Here is a 15669-nt window from a genome sequence, read left to right as displayed (position 1 = left end):
TCTTTCCCTCATACCCCCCAGCTGCACATGCTTCCAGGGCTTACCAGGGACCCTCTATGGGTTTGCACCCCCCATACCAATTGGCATTACTTGCATCTCTCTGCCGTTCTCTGGTCCGTCTCCACCCTCAGCTTTAAGGGGTGGAGTTCACTCCTTTGTTCAGTAAAAATCCTAGGTCTACCCTATCCAGCTCCTCTGCTGCGTGCCAGCTTGATACATATGCAAATGAGCTTGTTTTTCCCTTAAGATGCTCACCCTCAGACCCTGACACTCACGTCAATGTGTTGGAATAAAAGTATGTGCCGAGGACTCCTGGAACACTGAATAGGCTGTGATTAAGTAAGTCTGGGGTTGAAAAAGCTTAGGGGATGACCCCCAGGGCAGCTGTTGCCTAAATGGCAGTATAGACAGTCTTGCCATTAACAGAAGTCGAGAAGGCAGGAGAGGAAGCTGTAGTTTGTGGATGGTGAGCTCAGATTCAGCTGTACTGAGTGTGAGATGGCAGCTGGACATCCAGGAAGTCAAGCCGGTCCGCCTGGTGCAAGATACAGACTAAAGAGGTAGGTTTGGTAGTCACCTGTCAAGGGGGTGGCTGACACCAGGAAAGTGGGTGAGATCACCAGGAGGCAAGGCTATAGAACAAGCAAAGAGAGCTGGGGCAGGGTTTGGGAGGGAGCTTTGTGGTGAAGGCAGAAGAGAAGCTAGAGATGCTCCGAAGAGGGGGTGTCTCCCCTCCTTACATATCCTCCTCCACACCGTCCTGAGAGTGATGGATTGGAAGCACAGATTTGTTCTGACTACTTCCTTCCTTAGAAACCCTCAGTGGCTCCCATATTGCCTACAAGATAAAACAAACAGAAAAAAAAAAACCAATCTCCTCAGCACAAAGCCCTTCAAGGTCTCTAACCCCTGTGTAGCTTCCCTTGTCTATCAACCCTCCCTGGCAGGGGCCATACTCTAACCCTGTGGTTCTGGACCTTAAGTAAGTGTGCATTAGAATCACGTGGGGGACTTGTTAACACACAGATAGCTAGGCCCCAGCCCCAAAGTTTCTCAGTCAGTAGATCTCTGGGGTGGAGCCTGAGAATTTACATTTCTAACAATTTCCTAGGGATGCTAAGGCTGCTGACCAGACCACACTTTTGTTTTTTTTTTAACATCTTTATTGGAGTATAATTGCTTTACATTGGTGCGTTAGTCTCTGCTTTATAACAAAGTGAATAAGCTATACATATACACATATTCCCATATTTCCTCCTTCTTGCGTCTCCCTCCCACCCTCCCTATCCCACCCCTCTAGGTGGTCACAAAGCAACCCTGCAGGCTCCCCTGACCCGGACAGAGTTCTCTGCCTCGGTGTGGATAATATTCTGGGCCTGCAATTCCACCTCCTCTTCATTGCTCATGGCAGTGTTCTAGAAAACTTCCTGGATCAATTCTCCTCAATGTCTGTACACCATGATGCATCCCTCCCTCCTGCTAATAGTTTTTCTGTACTTCTGATAAGGCAGGGACTCTGCTAAATTTGATCTGCGCAGGCAAATCAGAGAGCACTACAGACTCAGCCCTGAGCCCCTGGATGGGGCCGCTCCTGATACGCTGATGGGCTGCCTGCCCGGGTCAGGACCCTGGGTGGTCCCAAGGCTTGCACGGGGTCGGGGAGGAAGGGGGGACCAGCAGCTTTAACTGTGAGGCTCCGGAGAAAGAATGATGCAGGGGCTGATGGTTGACAGTAGCGGCACATTTGTCTTTTGTCCCCCTCTAGAACACAGATTTCTTAAAGGCCAGAATAGAATTCTCTTTGTATCCTGTGCTGCCTACAACTGCCTTGTACATAAGAGGTGCTTATTCTTGAATGAATGAAATGGACAAGAGCAGTGTGTCCAATTTGTTATTGGCTTCTATGTTTATTTAAACAAAAGAGGCCATGACAGATGACATCTGTGCCGTATACATTTGTCACATTTATGTCACATTTCTGTTAACATGCAGCTTTTGAAAGTACATTTCATACTATCTCCATTATCTTCTGTTATCCTCCCGTTTTTATCTGATCAATTAGGAGGTAGCTTTTGACCAGCTGGCCATTAGGCAAAGAGACATATATTTACCTACTTGATAGAGCCTAGGAGACTGAGACCATCCAAAATAGGGCATTTCTAAACAATGATTTTTAAAAGTGAAGATATTAACTCCACATAGAACTTTATTTTCCAAAAATAAACATGTTTTAAAACATTTTTGAAAAAAAGGACAGTTCAGCAGATTTGGATTTGGGGGGGAAGACTTTTATACCAGGCTTTTTCAGATAACAACGCAGTAACATAGCACCATTTTGCCATCTAGTGTTGCAGGTCAGTATTACCTGTGATGGAAGCACCATGCAGTTTTCTTCGGCCTTTATGAAAGCTCGCCAAGAAGTCTGAGTCTGCGGGGTGGTAAATATATGTTAGAACCCCCAAGGATTCCGACCTCAAAAAGTCAGTCTTCTTTCTCATCCTTCCCTTCTCATAGTAAACCAGGTAAACAAACAGGCTGAGCTAACTTCAGACCACATTGCAGTTGTGTCCTTAGAAATCACCCACACGCGTCTGCCAGATTTCCTTCTTGGTGGCAGTGGATGGTGGAGAGGACAGCGCAAATGGAAGCGGGTCTAAGTCACTCAGCTGCGGCAGCCATGGGAACTGAGCATGGCTTTGGAAGTGAACCTCAGTTGACGAGGAAGCCCAGAGTAAAGGTTTACTCAGGTTGCTTCCATGCAGTGCTACCAGCGTTCAAATCCTTGTTCTGCCATTTACTAGCTATGGAGCTTTGGGGAAGTCATTTGACCCTCATCTCTCAAGTGGGGACAATGATACTGGTTGTGGTTAGTATCAAATGAGTTCATAAATGTAAAGGATACATGTTTTCTGCTGACCCTACCATATTGTTTGAATCCTTGGTCTCTGACTTGCTACTTTTGTGAATTTCAGCAAATTTCTTCACCTCTTTGAGCCTCAGTTTCCTTATTTATGGAGATGATACTTTTTGGTTATATGCAGTAGCATATCTATCAATATTTGACACCCAGAGCAGATTATTTTTAAAGCTCCCTTCCTCTATATGACAAAATCTTTTTCAGTAATAATTATGAAATAAAACAAATGATTATAACGGCCAACTAAGAAACACAGAGAGTGAAAATCTTTCTTTTGTTGAACTTTCCTTCTAGTAGAAATAGAAAATCAAATACAAATAAAAAATAAATACTTAAAATAAACGAATAAATATACAAATAAAATAAAAATGAATATAAACTAAAATAAAAATAAATAGTGCCAAAAAGGAAAAAGAAATTGGATTAATTGGATGAATAGTTTGATTTATGTTAATGTATTTTTTAAAATTTTATTGTAGTGTAGTTGATCTACAACATTGTGTTAGTTTCAGGTGTACAGCAAAGTGATTCAGTTATACATATACATATATTCATTCTTTTTCAGATTCTTTTCTCATATAGGTTATCATATGTTAATATATTTTTGAAGGAGGGGGAACCACATGAAAAAACATGTCCAATAGAGTGAGCACCTCATGGTTCAAAGTCACTGCACCTAGAATGACAGATCGAAGCATCTTAAGTTCTGTTTCTTCGTTTTCACGGTCACTGTGCCATCGCTGCGTTTCCGCATCTACCACTTGAATGCAGGAATCTGTAGTACCGCCAGGACTGGAGACGCAAACTTCAGCCAAGGTGAGCCCAAATGATTCTGAACCAACACGAACTTACTCTAGAATCAAATGTGTGTAGCTGAGTCCACTGTGTGTGTGGCCTACTGTATAACTGGGGTTCTTTGCATCACCTCCTGCGCAGAAAACAGTGTTTCTTACAGGGTAAGCAATGAAAATGTGCTCATTTGAAGCTTACATATATATTATTTAAAACTCAGCTGTAACCTTGGCAATTTTAGAACTTAAACCAATATGATATTTGGAGTTTGAGGGGAGGAATATTATCACTGACATTGTTTAGAATTATTTGGACATGTTGATAAAAAAGATACCAACTTTTAGTAGGTTTTATTATAGTTTTTAAGTTCTCCACAAACAATGCATCCTCTTCTTGCCTGCACCTGGGGCTGACTGCTCCCGCCGCCCTGCACGTGGTACTCCTTGCCTGCAAGAGTTAAATGAGGAAAGCTGCCAGGACAATACATCCGATATTGAATATTTAACACATCCAGTATTTTTCTTCCATGAGTTATCTCCTTGTTCCCTTCCTCCTACCCACCCAAAGCCTGCTCTCCATCCTCCCGTACATATATATGCATGAATAAATGATTTTGAACGTTCAGCTCAAGCGAACCAACCAATCCAGTATTCTATACTGTTTGATGATAAATAATCCATAGCTTAGGTCTTCATTTGGAAACATGGGCCTTCTATGGATTTCCTCTCAAGACATCTCTCAATGCCAAAAGGCAGAGCTGGTCCAAGTTGCCTTGGCATTAGGGTGTGGAGGTAACCCTGCAGGATGGGGCCTATGAGCCTGTCATTTGCCTCTTTGTTCTCAGATCTCCTTCCAGCCCTTCGTATCTCCACTCTGTATCACAAAGCACTCCATTTCCCTGGCTTCCGGGCAGGTTAGGGCAATTGGAAGCCCGGGCAGAAGACTGGATGAGAAAGGAGAGGAGAAGCCTGGTGATTGCCTTCTCCCCTCACTGCCTCAGGCAGTGTCTCTGCAATAGCTCTATCTTTTCCACGGAGACAAATTTTCTGAAAAGTTAATGAAGCCTAAGCTCCAGGGCCTCTCACTTTCACAGGTCCCTTCCAATGCCCTGTGTGTATAATTTTTTTAACAGCTTTATTGAAATATCATTTACAAACCATGAAAATCACCCATTGTAAGTGTATGGTTCGATGGTTTTTAGTAAATTTATTGAGTTATACAACCATCACCACAATCCAGTTTTATAAAATTTCCATCACCCCAAATTTCCCTCGTGTCTTTTCAGTCAATCCTGGCTCCCAAGCCCAGGCCCTGCTAACCACTAATCTGCTTCTTGTCTCTATGGATTTGCCTCTTCTGGACATTTTCATGTAAATGGAATCAAATAGTATGTGGTCTTTTGTGGCTGGTTTCCTTCACCGAGCAGCATGTTTTTGAGATTCATCCATGGTGTAGCATGAATCAATACTTCATTCCTTTTCGTTGCCAAATAGTATTCCATTGTATGGCTATTCCCCATTTTGTTTATACTTTCACCAGTTACTGGACCTGACTGTGATTTTTATATTTGTAATTTTACATGCTTTGTCTTAAAAGGGCTCCCCAGATTGCGTAAGCTTTGGGCCCTCAAACTAAGAGCTGCCTCTGCCTCTGTGGGTGGCTACAGCCCTGTGGCAGGCAGCCTCCAAGATCTTGCGTCTTGCTATTCATGCCCTTTGTGATCCCTTCTTCTTGAGTGTGGCCTGTACCTAATGACTCTGTTCTAACAAATAGAATATGGCTAAAGTGTTGGGAAGTCACTTCCAAGATTGGGTCACAAGAAGACTGTGACTTCCATCTTGCTCTCCCTTTTTCACATGCTCTCTCTCTCAGAGCCCTTGCTTTATAGGAAGAAAGCCACCATCTTGTGATTAGCCCTAGGGAGAGGCCCACATGACTAAGAACTGATGTCTTCAACCAACAGCCAGTGAAGACCTGAGGCCTGTCAACATCCATATGGGAAACAGATCCTTCCCAGTTGAGCCTTGAGCTAACCGCAGCCACAGATGACACCTTGATCGTAGCCTTGTGAGAGACCTGCACCGGAACGACCCAGCTCAGCTGGTGGTTCCTGACCTGCAGCAACTGTAAGGTAATAAATTTATTGTTTACAGCTGCTAAGTTTGGGGGTCATTTATTACACACCAGCAGACAAATACAAGCCCCCACCTGGTAGCCCCTCTTTCCTGGCAGCCTTCAGCATGTCTCTAGTTCCTGACATATGACCCTAGCTTCTGGTCTCTGATGACACCAGCTCTTCCCATGTGACCCCCCGTCCTAAGGGTACTAGCACCTTTCTGCTGTGGCTGATCTCTGTTGCCTTATGGACCCCTCTTTGCCTTCTCACTCTTCTCTGACCCATGTAACCAGCTGCTGGTATTAACCCCCCTCTGTTTGAAATACCTAGGGTGGTTTCTAGCATTGCAGGGGAAAACATTTCATCTTCTATGACATGTAGGCTCAGTTGAGCCTTCACAAGTCTTAGAGAGAGAAAGAAATTAGTGTGGGACAGAGAGTCTTGTAGGTCCTGGAATCAGTCTTCATGAATAAAATAGGTTAAGACAGAAAGCCACCCGCTGAGCTACCAGATAGCCCAGCAACAGCTCTGTAAGGTGATGACAGAGTGACAGAGCAGCCCTTCTCACCATTCCAGTCCACAGTGAGCATTCTCGGGTACGCAGGGAGGGTGTGTGAGCCAGAGTGTGTATTCCCCAGTGGCAGCAGCCATCCTGGGGATTCCCATTTGCAGGGTCTCCCTGAGGCTACAGCAGGGCTAGGGGAGGTCTAAGGGCTGTGGACACGATCGTGATCATAGAGGGCTGAGCCCACCTCTCTGGGGCTCGGACGGCTTCACTGAGGGCTCCATACTGCTTACGTCATGTTCTGGCTGCTCTGGGGATGGAGTTCAGCCCGCTGCGTGGTGAAGCAGTCTCTACAGACTGCTGGCGGGCTGGTGCACAGCAAAGGTGCTGTTTCCTCTATCCCTGGTGGACAAAGAAGCCGCTCTTTCCTAGACCCACCTGGGAAAACAGAAAAGAAGCCTTTGGGCTTGCTTCCTCGTCTTTCAATCCCTAGCTTGTCCGAGAGCAGGGGATCTTGGCTGGGGAACTATTTTCCTGGGAAATTCTTTTTTGCTTCCAGCCCCTAGCACTGTTACTGCGTCTTCTGGGTGAGAGCCCAAGAGTAAAGTGAGCAACAGACGCAGCCCCTGGCATCTTTTGGCCTCTCAGGGGCTCAGTGTCCTACACAACCAGCTGTTAGTCTCCATCACACCCTGCAGCCCAGGGTTCGCTCTCCGCTGCTTCTGGAGGCTTCCCCCTTTCTCCCGTGTAGTCTCATGGACCAGCACCTTCAGACCCACCCTGCAGCTCTGACTGAGGAATTGGCAGGTTCTTCTGACACACTGAGCTCGGCCACTCTCCCCACTCCGCGGAGGTCAGGAATTGCCTCGGACTCATCATGCCCCTCTCAATGGTGCAGACACCCAGCTGACAGAGGGACAGAGTGTTGGCAATAGGCAAGTCTAATGTCAGAAACCCTATGTGGAGTTTGTTTCAGAGTGCACAGTCTGAACAGAAAGGGTGGACAAAGAGGGAAATTAGGAATACAATGGCTAGAAGGATTATAAGATTGATTTCACTCTAGCTGCAACTGTCAGCTGTTGGGGGAATCTGAGCCAAGACCTCGGCTAGAGCTGGAGAGAAGTTACAAAGAACAATGGCTCGTAAGAAAGGCACTTCCCCGCCTCTACAGACCACTGCTGCTTTCTCTTGCTGGAATTGATTTCACCAAGCAATTCAGTATTGACTCTAATCATTTACATCTTCGTTAAATATTAATTTGGTACCCTGTAATTGTTGATTACTTTTCAATCTGGGCTGGATTCTGTGAGGCACTGTGCTGATTTCTTTGGGATGTCATCACCACAGGCTGTTGGGCATGGGGCTTGGATCCAATGCAGGATACAAGCTCAGAAACAAGGGAGTCCCTCAGTACCCACCAGTGTGTTTGATGGTTATTACTCATGTGATGATGGGGAGGAACGGACATTATGCAGCCTCTCAGGGCTCTGTCAGTGAATTACAGGTCACTTTGTCCTTTCGCCTGTTAGCACATCCATAAATTACAGTACAGCCTGGGCAGAGCTCATATGGCAAACTACCATTTTAAAAAAAATCTTTTCTAGTGCCTTTAATTTGGGGACCACAAATCAATTAGGTTACCAGTCGTCATAAACACTTAATGAGTTGAGAAACAGGAACCATCTCCATTTTGTGGATGAAGAAGACTTGAGGACACACAGTACTGAACGTGGAAACGGATGGGGGTTTGGAAAGGACCCGTTCCCCTCAGTGGCAACTTATGCACATTTTGTCCGGCACATTAAAGGAAAACTGGGTTTAGGTTCTATTGAGGTATTTGAAAAGGAGAGCGCTCCTTCAATGTATTAGTTATGCTTTTGGCTGCAACTAAAATTGCTTCAACACAAGGATGCTTCTTATTTAATATACAAAAAATATCCAGAGGTGGGTGGGATCAGGGTCAGTTCAGTGGCTCCACAATGGCACCAAGGACCCTGACTCCCTCCATCTTCTGCTCTGCCTTCCTTGGGGTATTAGCTAGGTACCTAGGCTCATCCCCTCAGGGTTGCAAAGTGGCTGTCATGGTCCCAGGCATTGAGTGCAAACACAACAATGTCCAACTGAAGAAAAGAGATGTTTCTACTCATGAAGTATTTCTTATTAGGGAGGAAGTCCTCCCCAGAAGTCCTCTTCCTCACTTATCATTGGCCAGAATTGGGTCACATGTCTGTGCCTTAGCTACAAAGGAGGCTGGAAAGTGAGAAGCTGGCATTTTCAGTCTCTGGGTTGGGAGGTTCTCTGCCATCAAGAAAGGAGGAGGAGATGGCCTTTGTGCTTATAATCAGCAGTGCCTTCTACACTTAGATTCATCTTTCATCGAGTGCTTAGCACAGGCTTAGCATGCTGTTAGGCACCTTCACCTGCATTTCATTATTTACCTAATTAAGCTGTAATAAAGTTAGGATGGTCAATAAATTACCTGTTGGGGTCTTAGAAACCACTTGTTCATCTATTTATCTCTGAAGCCCTGAGCTGTTCATTGGCAAATAAGAATACTACCCAACTGATTCTAATAACCAAGTGAACTGAAAATCAGTATTAGAAAGACTGAAAAATTCCATCAACATGGGTTCAAACAATCTGGATTGTTGAGACTTGGATTTTCTTTGTTTCTAGCAGGGAGTTAACCTAAGGAGACTGAACAGGCCACTCCTAACATCCAGAGTAAAAGTCACAAGCTAAAAGTTCTCAATTCTAGTTCTTTTAAGTTGGGTTAGAACCAAAATTGGCCACAGATCTAGACCCACTACAAGGAATGGCTCAGAAATAAGGATCCCAAGTACTGCTCTGTTCCAGTTTATTAGCTTAGGCCAACCCCATTGGCTGGGCTTATTTATTTGAGCCCAGGGAGAATACATTGCCCTTCACCTGTGTTTTGCATTGGAGTTTCTGTCAACAAGTAATCAAGTGTCTCCAGATGTTTCACTTGCTATAACAAAGCTACTGTCACAAACGATAACACACAGATGTTCCCTTTGAAAAGCAGATTAAAATGTTTTTGTTAATGTTTCAAATTATCAAATGAATTGTGAAGAATACGGATGCAAAATTGGTTGCCAGAATATCTCCTTGAAACTGGATTTTTAAAAAATTAATTAACTATAACCTCTTTGGGTAAGATTAATCAAACTTCAACAAATAAAGGAGAAAAATAAACTTAGTGTTTTTTGTCAAGTAGGATTCAAGTGGTTAGAGATTATGAAATTTTCTTTTCACAGAAGGATTTTATTTCTGTTTGTTTCATTTTCTTTTCCTATCCCCTACTTCTCTTACTGTACTTCAACATGGAGTCTATTCACTTTTGTGTTACTCTGAGTCTTTGTTTCCGAAATGGTTTTTCTCTTTATTTGCTAATTCGCTCCTAAGTCCTGAAAGCTTTTTTCAGACCCTCATGTTGGTTAGCCATAGCATTTCAGAGATTTGCCTGTTCCTGATCGCAGCTTTTGTAAATGAGCAGGACCCTATGGGCCCTTCCCGGGACAGACCCCTCCCCCATACCCTCTGCTGTAGCTCCTCTCTGAAGCACCCAGATAATAGTATCTGATGCATATTCCCTGAGTTTTTCAGATGCTAAAACCACCACCAAATGGAAGAAATTAACTACTTGATGATCATGAGCACCTTGCCTTTAAAAATGTTTTGCTGAAACCCTTCAGGGATTTGCAATCAAAAGGGGAAATGATGGGGCTTCCCTGGTGGTGCAGTGGTTGAGAGTCCGGCCTGCCGATGCAGGGGATACGGGTTCGTGCCCCGGTCCGGGAGGATCCCGCATGCTGCGGAGCGGCTGGGCCCTTGAGTCATGGCTGCTGAGCCTGCGCGTCCGGAGCCTGTGCTCCGCAACGGGAGAGGCCACAGCAGTGAGAGGCCCGCGTACCGCAAAAAAAAAAAAAAGGGGAAATGATGGAAAAATCTCCACATTTTTGAGATATGGGGAAGTCATTCTGGCTTATACCTGGTTTAACTTATACTTTACTGACCAAAGCAGCCTGTTTTATGACCTTTTGAACATGCATTGTACATCTGCTTTGGCCTTGGGGAGGGGAATGCTTTTGAATATCAAAATGGAGTAGCTGTGGTTCAGACATCCAAGGTAAAACTAGGTTGCCATTGTGGACGTGATTTCAGGCATGTTCCTGTATTGTTGAGAACTCGAATTTTCTGAGCTGTGTCATACTCAGGACGCCACCAGCCATTCTCAAAGCAGTGTCTGCTGGCAGATGGCAGCTGCAACCTCATAACCTCAAGGTCTCCTCTTGTAACTATCAGATTTCTAGACAATAAAATTGCTTTAGATCAGATGTTAGCAGAAAAAAGGAGACATGTAGTGGTCAATAGCTCCTGTTATGTATATGTGAATACCACGTCAGAAGTTAAAATCGGCTTAGATAAAAGTAGACAACTGGCTACCTGCCTACAAGTCTCCGCCAAACTGGCAGGTCCAGACTGGTTTTTCAGGCTTATTCTCTGAATTCCTCAGGAAATGACATCTCTCTTGGTATATGATCAGGCCACTCAAGATGCCTGTTCTCTTGCTCTCTGTACCTCCCCTTCTCGACCAGTGCCTGCTTCACCTACACCCTACTCACAGAACTGACCTTCCTACCTACTTGCCCCAGGGCCCAGCTAGTGATTGTTCTTATCAAAGGGGCAGTGAGGGGCAGTGAGGGGCGTGCCCCCCCTCCCCCCCCCGCTGCTGGTTTCCCTGGTAACCGATGAGTCCACCTGATGTCAGTCCCCCTATAACTGGTAATCTCCCCTTCCCCCTGGGAGCAAAGCCTGCCACCATGTCCTGCCCACCACCTGCTGCACATGGTGGGGTGTTGCTCCAGGACCTTGCTTCAGATGTGTAAGCTCCCCCATCCACTAGACCATTGATGTCTCTGTTGCTGACTCCAGGCTCTTCCTTAGGTCTTAAAACAGCAAGTACAGGTCTTGTAGGCCTGCGGGATGCAGTCCAATACTTGTCCGTTAAAGTTCCAGTTGTCACTCCTCCAACTATTTCTAATTGGGCCGGCTGGCACCGAAAGGGTGGACTAAGGGACTGAGATCATACAAGACTTGGATCGGGACTTGAAACTCAGGAATATTTCCAATTCTGTGTCCATGTTACCGAACCACACTTGGGTCTGCTCACCTGCGTGCAGTGAAGCCAATCTGTTGACGCCGGGTTGTGGTGAAGGAAAATGCAGCTTTTATTGTAAAGGTGCCAATACTAGGAGGACGGACGGCTGGTGCTCTAAACTCCCGAACTCTCTGAAGGGTTTCAGCAAAACAGTTTTAAAGGCCAGGTGAGGAGGGGTGTCCCAGGGTATGTGATCAGCTCATTCTCAATTCTCTAATTAGTTGATGGTGATCATTCCTTAGGCGCCAGAAGGTCTGGGTGGCACTGCTCAGATCATCAAGCAGTTAATTTCTTCCATTTGGTGGTGGTTTTAGCATCTGTAAAACTCAGGGAATATGCATCAGATACTATTATCCAGGTACTTCAGAGAGGAGCTAAAGCAGAGGATATGGGGGAGGGGTCTGCCCCGGGAAGGCCCCATAGGGTCCTGCTCGGTTACATCCATTACCCAAATTGAGGCAGGACTGTGCCCCATTTGAGCAGGAAGTAGCCAGGTGTTGTCACCCCATTCCCTGAAAGATTCGGAGAAGGATGAAACGGGATTGGAGATTGAAACCGAGTTCCTCTGCCGAGTTTATGATGAACCTCTATCCAAAACCTTATTCCCTTTCTTGTCCAACACCTGTTTTCAAGATTGAGAGGTACCAAAGAAAAGGGGGGAATTGTAACCGAGCAGGACCCTACGGGGCCTTCCCGGGACAAACCCCTCCCCCATATCCTCTGCTTTAGCTCCTCTCTGAAGTACCTGGATAATAGCACCCGATGCATATTCCCTGAGTTTGTCAGATGCTGAAACCACCACCAAATGGAAGAAATTAACTACTTGATGATCCTGAGCCCGTGGCCCCCGCACCTTCTGGCGCCTAAGTGATCACCATCAACCAATCAGAGAACTGTGCACGGGCTGATCACGTACCTTGGGACGCCCCTCCCTCACCTGGCCTTTAAAACTGTTTTGCTGAACCCCTTGGGGGAGTTCGAGGTTTTCTGAGCCCTGGGCGCTCAGTCTCCTTGCTCCACCCTACAATCAACCTCCCTCTGTTCCAAACTCCGACGTTTCGGTTTGATTGGCCTCGCTGCGCGTCTGGCACAAGAACTTGCATTCGGAAACACTTTTTCATAGCTTGATAATTTTCGTAGTTTCTTTTAACCTTATTTTGTACTATTGCGTAATAGGTTTTGTATTTTAATTTTCTGCTGCGCCTTCATCATCTGTTGGTATGTTGTAAAGGGCTTGATCGCCATCTGTTCCTATTGTTCATGTTTAACTGATGAGGGTTTTCCTGTGCTTTTAGGAGGATCCTGAATAGGGAGAGAGCAAACCAGAGCTGCTTTCCTGGCTTCCCTGTTCAGGGGTTCCCTTTTTGCTTTGGCTCAGAAGCAGGGCTGGCTTCATGGGCATGTGGCCTGTATAGCCTCACAGGGTCCTGCTCCAGGTTTCACGCTCTCCTGTTACCGTCTTGAAATTTTTAATCATTTGTGAACAAGGAGCTCTGGATTTTCGCTTTACACTGTGCTCTGCGAATTACGTAACTGGTCCTGCTGGGGAGTATTAAAAAAACACAGCATCTCTGTAGCCACCTACTCAGTTTGGAACTCTGTCGGCCAGTGTGAAACTTCTGTCTCTCACCAGCGTTTCTGGCTTCCTCAATTCGGATTCCACTCCCAACGAGACTCTTTTTCAGGGAGGCTCTCAGTTCTTCGGGATGGCAGATGTTATTGTGTATTTGTGAAGTTGTTATGGGCTTAATTCACCTTAGTACCCCCATGACAGCCCCTTAGTGGGTTCTCGTGGTCCTTTCTAGACTTACTTGCAAATGGAAACTTTGAAGATGTCTGTTAGGTTGTTCTCAGACTTGCCTACTGAAGGTTCCACTCAAAATGGAATGCTTCTTTTGGAAGTGTCTGGCAATTTCTGTGTCCTGGGTCTCCTAAGATGGTCAGAACACCGCTTTATCCCCCCTCTATTAACCTCCCACAGCTATTAAACCCATAGGGGTCCTGCTGATGTCAGGGTTTGGATGCAATCACCTGTGTTCTGGAGTTCATGGGTGTACAGTCACTTGCTTTGCTTGAAGATGGTGCCTGTGGACTGTTTATTTTGCTATCCTAGTTGTTTTGAGGCGATTTGGAGAGATTAAAATAACTGCATTGCCATCATGATCTTGCTCCCAACTAGAAGCTATTATAAGAATGTTTAGGTTTGATGTATTTATTATAGAATCATTAACCATTAGATAAGTACTACACCAAATTTCCAAAGACTGCTTTCTATAACCATCTTTATCCAGGCATATATTATCTAAGAGGCTGAAGTATATAATAGGAAAAGAAGTAGTGTAAATATAATTGGTAGGGCACATGTGCTCTCATTTAAGTACTGAACATTACAAATTTTAAATTTGGTTTAAAAAGTAAAAACCTTCATAAAAACTTCTATTTACAAGTCTTGTTAGCTGAGAACATAAATATGTCCATTACATTCTCCAAATCTGGCAAATTAGTAAACCCTGGGATAATGAAAGCATCTGAGAGGTACCCAATCAATACCTAGAAAAAGACACACCAGTGTTTTAATTTTTTTATTGAAGTATAGTTGATTTACAGTATCATGTAAGTTTCAGGTATACAGCACAGTGATTCAGTGATATATATGTCTGTGTATATATATATTCTTTCAGATTCTTTTCCTTTATAGGTTATTATATAATATTGTGTATAGTTCCCTGTGCTATACTGTGGGTCCTTATTGGTTATCATAGTAGTGTGTATATGTTAATCCCAGCCTCCTAATTTATCCATCTCCCCACCCCGCTTTTCCCCTTGGTAACTGTAAGTTTGTTTTCTGTGTCTGTGAGTCTTTCTGTTTTGGAAATAAATTCATTTGTCTTTTCTTTTAGATTCCACATAAAAGCAATATCATGATGTTTGTCTTTCTCCATCTGGCTTATTTCACTTAGTATGATAATTTCTAGGTCTATCCATGTTGCTGCAAATGGCATTGTTTCATTCTTTTTAATGGCTGAGTAATATTCCATTGTGTGTGTGTATGTATACATATATGTGTGTGCCTATATATATATATATATATATACACCACATCTTTATCCATTCATCTGTTGATGGACATTTAGGTTGCTTCCATGTCTTGGCTATTGTAAATAGTGCTGCAATGAACATTGGGGTGCATATATCTTTTTGAATTATGGTTTTCTCCAGATATATGCCCAGGAGGACACACCATTGTTTTTAAAAAATCATATCACAAATAAAATGAAGCAGTAATATATAATTTTCACTCAGTATATGCAACAGTGTTTTGGCAGAATAGGATTGTGGAATAGGTACCTGTCAAAAGTATTTAAAATCATAATATATGATATCACAATGAAGTCCTTCTTCAACCAAAATTCACCTGCCATTCATTCATTCACTAGATAAATGTGAAATGTACCATGTGCCAGAGATACTTAGATGAGAAGACAGAGTCCCTGCTTATTAGAAACTAGGCAGGCAGCCTGGTAAGTTCTCAGGAAATGTGATGGATGCTCAGGCAGGGACCAAAAGAGGGAAACCTGTGTAAGTTTAGGAGGTCAGAGAGGGCTTGGGTCCACACTGTGACTTTGGTTCCTCTGAAGCCAAGCTGCCCTCCAAGCTGAACTGAATCACACTCTTATTCAAGTCTTAATGATTCTACTTATCAGTTAAGCCTTACCTCCTCAATACCATTTTATAGTGACATTGCCCTTTCTTTGAATTCTAAAGTCCTTAACACACCATTTCATTTGTCTATATATGATCGTAGAACCAGTCTACAGTCTTTTTAAAAAAAATTTTTTTTTTTGGCTGCGTTGGGTGTTGGTTGCTGTGCATGGGCTTTCTCTAGTTGCGGCGAGCGGGGGCTACTCTTCATTGCCGTGCGCAGGCTTCTCATTGCAGTGGCTTCTCTTGTTGCAGAGCACGGGGTCTAGGGCATGTGGGCTTCAGTAGTTGTGGCACCCAGGCTCAGTAGTTGTGTCTCGCAGGCTCAGTACTTGTGGCGCATGGGCTTAGTTGCTCCACAGCATGTGGGATCTTCCCGGACCAGGGCTCGAATCCGTGTCTCCTGCATTGGCAGGTGGATTCTCAACCACTGCGCCACCAGGGAAGCCCAGTTG

At 44.5% G+C, this 15669-nt stretch overlaps 1 long non-coding RNA gene across 1 annotated transcript in view; it reads left to right on the top strand.

The window, feature by feature from the left end:
- The first annotated feature begins 3639 nt into the window (after nucleotides 1–3639).
- The window catches only part of LOC114484721 (uncharacterized), a 39602-nt gene continuing 27572 nt past the window's right edge, over nucleotides 3640–15669 (top strand). Inside the window, exons 1-2 of the long non-coding RNA XR_003677915.2 lie at nucleotides 3640–3733; nucleotides 5673–5840. This is a non-coding gene — a long non-coding RNA (uncharacterized lncRNA). The remainder of the gene's footprint in view (nucleotides 3734–5672; nucleotides 5841–15669) is intronic.

The sequence above is a fragment of the Physeter macrocephalus genome, chromosome 21, assembly GCF_002837175.3.
Source record: "Physeter macrocephalus isolate SW-GA chromosome 21, ASM283717v5, whole genome shotgun sequence".
Taxonomy (NCBI): Eukaryota; Metazoa; Chordata; class Mammalia; order Artiodactyla; family Physeteridae; genus Physeter; species Physeter macrocephalus.
Note: the sequence above shows the minus strand (reverse complement) of the source record. Positions and strands in the feature narration are given on the sequence as shown.